This window comes from Malania oleifera, chromosome 8 (genome assembly GCF_029873635.1).
Source record: "Malania oleifera isolate guangnan ecotype guangnan chromosome 8, ASM2987363v1, whole genome shotgun sequence".
Taxonomy (NCBI): domain Eukaryota; kingdom Viridiplantae; phylum Streptophyta; class Magnoliopsida; order Santalales; family Ximeniaceae; genus Malania; species Malania oleifera.
Window position 1 is genome coordinate 13,782,661 of NC_080424.1, and position 4,968 is coordinate 13,787,628.

Here is a 4,968-nt window from a genome sequence, read left to right on the forward strand (position 1 = left end):
ATACTGAGGAGGCAAAGAGTTCAAAATAAACTGAATAAGGAAACTTTCATTAGCATTCATTCCCAAAGTATTAAGTCTAGCAGTCAAATTAGTCATTTCTAGGACATGTTCATTCATTCCTTTGCTGCCATCAAATTTCATTATGGTTAGTTCAGCCATCAACCTTCCTGCAAGGGACTTATCAGCTAAACGAAATCTATCCTCCATTGCCTTAAGATATTCCTTTGTGTTATCTAGTTGAGGGAGTGTTGATTTAATATTATTTGCTATACACATTCGCATAAACATCATACTTAATCTATTCTACTTTTCTCTTGACTTATACAAAGCTTGCTACTCCAAACTGCTGGTTTCAGTAATAGCAACCAGTTTATCCATTCGCAGAGCTAAGTCCAAATCCAGAACACCAAGGTGAAACTGAATTTGCTCATTCCAGTCAAAGAAATTTGTCCCACTAAAGATCGGAACGAAAGAAGCCAGCGAATGCAATGAAATAAGAACAGACACTACAATAATACAAAATGCTCACTACATTAATGCTTTGAGTTTAGAACATTTCATTAATAAATTGTGTTCAATCTGTGGATCAACTTATGCAATATACTAATCCTTACACTTACTGGTAATTTTCATTCATCCAGGCATAATTGATAACCCTTATAAAGTTTGATTGGTCTATCACCTTTGGGCAGGCATCCCAATCTCACTATCATTCTTCAATTTTCCTAATTAAATCAATGATTATTTGAAAGTTGGTGCACCTTTGGGCCAGTCGTAATATTTAAATAACCATTCTATTATTATTTTTTGCCAAATTATATTTCAATCATCATTTACAACTTTTCTCAGCAAAATCACTTTGGTGACAACATGCTAACCATAATAGAAACATTGATTGATTCCTTATTTATCCATAATTTATAGCAAATAATCAATTCTCCAATATAAGAATTTTAGTAACTTACTTTCATGTAAAATTCTCTAACTTATGCATGCATAACATGTGAGTGTTCCATTATTAATCAAGTAATAATAAAATTATTTGCGTGAATATCATTTAGTAGCCCTACTTTAATATCACTATACAGGGGGAAACTATCAACGGTCCACATGTAAGAAAATTTTCAAACCCACAAAAACCCCATAAATCCATCAAATATCACATATACTTTCAAGAATCATTTGTCATATGAATTCTTCAATTCGATTCCATAAAATATTATAAACACAAATTTTCACACGAACCCATAACAAGATTGTAAGGGGTTAAAAGAAACAATCTTTATCTTGAAAGGAAGATCATGATAATTTCAAACTTGGTTCTGATACCACATGTAAGAAAATTTTCCGATGCTATTATTATTTTTTAGAATAATTTTCATAAATATACTGCAGTCAAAAAATAATTTTCATAAATATACTGCAGCCAAGGATCTTCAATTATCTTTGAACTTCACATCAATAACTTTTATGCAGGAAAATAAATAAATCATAAACTATAAACTTTACATACCGGAATCAGCCATATCGAACCTATCGAGAAGAACACCCGGAGAATCTGAAAATATCGTTTCTCCCACTTTTCCTCTTTCTTTTCCTTCCTTTACCAGATCTATGGGATCTCTTAATGATTAGAGGAGTAGAGGCAGAGAGAGGACAATTCCTTTCTTCCTATCTTTTCTTTGCAGCTAACATCACCATGTAACTAACCCCTTATAACTTATGAGCTTAACTTTTTCTTTCTCTTCTTTAGCTCTCATTTCCTACCCTTAGAGCTTAACTTGATGTATAGTATGCCTTTATAGCTACTTGCCATAATAGTAGCTAATATAATATATATATATATATATATATATATATATATATGTATGTATGTATGTATAGGAACCTCTTCAAACTTCCACCATTAATTTCTCATATTAAATAAGTTCACCCTTTAGTTAACTCATACAACCATTAATTCATATCCTTATCATATGGGACACATACCCTACATGTGGGACCCATATCATTCATGTGGGACATATCCTTTGGGATATAAATCCTACATAGTTGCCAAGACTAGTTTCTTTTCACGCTATTTTCTCTCCTCCAAGACCTATAATTAGGGTTTCATAAAACCCTATTCGGAGATCAAAAAAGTATAAAGAGGAAAATGGAATAAATTGAGATACAATTGCAAATAGGTTGTTTTACTAGAGATCTTCATCAATGAATTTTAAAGATAAGATTGCTAGACAATCAAAACTTATATATCTTCACAATTCCCAATCAAGGTAAGCCCTCATCCAAATTTTCCCTTGCAATATTGTGCTTGAATGGTTATATAATTTTAAGTTGTAAGATCACTTGATCACATTTTCTAAGTGTGCAAGCATGTGAATATCAATGCATTTAAGATTCACTTTATTGGAGAAGGAACCATTGAGGACTTGATTCCAAATTCAAAAGTGTGATAAGTAAGAATTTTATACGTAATCCCAATTTCAAATCAACGATCAAAACAATTTTTCATGTTTTACTTTCTCTTCTTTCTTCCAATGAATCTAGCAACTAGCTCAATCTAACTATCTCATGTAAACATAGTAGTCGGAACCAGTCCAATGTTCACTTGAGCATTCACTTGCTTTTCATTCCTCCAAACTCTATAACTTGCTCAACCTAAGTTTTCCATATAGACCTATAATAGTTGGATCAAATACTAGACTTGAATTAATCATAATAGTTGTTACTTTTTGTTTTGGAAAAAAATTTTTTTTTTTTTTTTTTTTTTTTTGTGTCTAATTTGTCTAAGCAAAGTTTCTTAATGTTTATAAATTGGAATAAAATAGGAATGAAATAGGACTTAATATTGCCATTTTTGCCAAAATGACATTATCAAGGAGATTGTTTTTCTTAATGCATCGCATTAACCTTCTCAATCTATAACTTAATGCCCAACTCCTATTGTCTTAAGGATGTTTTTATAAATTGTGGAATCTTAATTATTATTATTTTCACTTATTTTTCCTAAAAATAATAATACTGCAACTCTTTTGTAATCATATGGATAACTATTTCAAAGGTGGCTAATTTGGACTGAAAATCTCATGGGATTCCTATTACTAAGATACCCAACCAAAGAAAATAATGATCCATTAGTATCCCTACTACATTTAAAAAGAGTAGGGGTAGTCCCATATGGGTAAAATGAGCAATTTGCTTGGCAAGAACAAAAGACTTTGTTTTGAGGAGAGCATTGGGTGCTTTTACAATAGGAAAGCTTGTTCATGGTGAAGCTTAGGGATTGATGTACTCCAAAAAGCAAATCCATGCAAAAGGAGGTCAAATACGACTTCAAAATCCAAATAACCACCGAAGAGCTTCGAAATTATACTTGATGTTAAGTTAACAAAATATTCTTAAGAAGAAATGACTCGTTTATAAACTTGTTTTACCATATTTATAGTTGTTCATTAAATTTTTAGTTGAATTCAAAGTCGAGTTTGAACCAAACTCAAGTCAAATTTGAATATACTTATTCAAACTAATTCATTAAAGTATTATTTGAGTTCGTGGTAAACCTGCGCCATATTTCTCCATATTGCTAACAAAAAATAGGGACATGGAACTCACAAGGTTGGGATAACAACTCTTGCACTTAATTTGCAAGGCAATACTATAGTCATGCATATTTGCACACTACATTACATGAGTGCTCTTCATGCCTATGCTCACTAATGTCAAGTGACGCTTTCTAAACTGAGACAAATTGAGCATGCTACTATTATTTCTTCATCACATATTCCCTGTTTCATAAACTTTTCTAGTCCACACACATTTCTACCTAAGAATTATGACAAATGGCTTCAAAACTTCAACAAATATGTAATTTTTCAAAAAATTTAATATCAATGGTCATTCCATTCTTCCTACTCAAGGGTGTGTAAAAACATGAGCTAACTATGCACACATCAAGACTTTCATTGGTGAAAAATCATCCATACATCATAACTTATATCCTTGGCTACTTGTTTTTATATCCCTGATATGCTTGTTAGTATTGTATATATGCACTTTTCCTAACGTGCACACTTGTTTTATCTTAATAAAGTTACCCTTCAACCAAAAACACAAAATGTCGATCGAAGTCTTATTGTGTTGAAGCTAAAAGTTAAATGTCTAATAAAATTATAGAAATCAACTCCAAAACTAAGTTTGCTACAAAGATTTGGTTAATTGTAGTTTCAAAGCTTATTTCATTAATTTATGAAATAAACATGTAAAAATAAGTACTTGAGTGGTTTAGCAAAATTTCAGCCACTACATTGTACCATACTAGTGAAAGCAACTTTTTTGACAATGACGAGATTTGCAATTCTCATCTCGAGCAACAAGTTAAACTTGCGGAAAATAGAAAAATATCAATAAATGACTACCAAAAGTAATTAAAATTGCATTTGAGTGTATTGATTTCAGATCTTGGATTTGAACATATTTTAACACAATTTTATATTATATCTTATCAAAATCCAATACAACTTCAAATCCAAAGTTGATCCAAACATAGTAAATGAATTACATACGACATGTACATTTGCAACTATTTGAATCTCAAACTAGATCCATTAAAGAATAGTTCACTAGCTTAACCAAGTCAAGCTCAATCTTTTTCAATTTCAGCTTATTCAATAAACAAGCTTAAAGAATAAACTTCAAAAATCACTCATTTATCCAAGAAAATCTCACAAACGGCTTTCTTTGTTCATCACCCTGAGCTTCAGTTATGATTGGGATGCAAGGTCGCCCTTTTGCATAACGGCTCTGTTTTTTAATGTCTTATCAACTAATAATTTTATAAGCATTAGGGCTTCTATGTTTAGGTAAATGCAACTGACACCCCAAAAGAATATCAGACATTTCAATTTTGTACTTACTACAACTTTATCCTCTAGGTTTCACTACACAAGCCAAAAAGAAAGGGTCAAA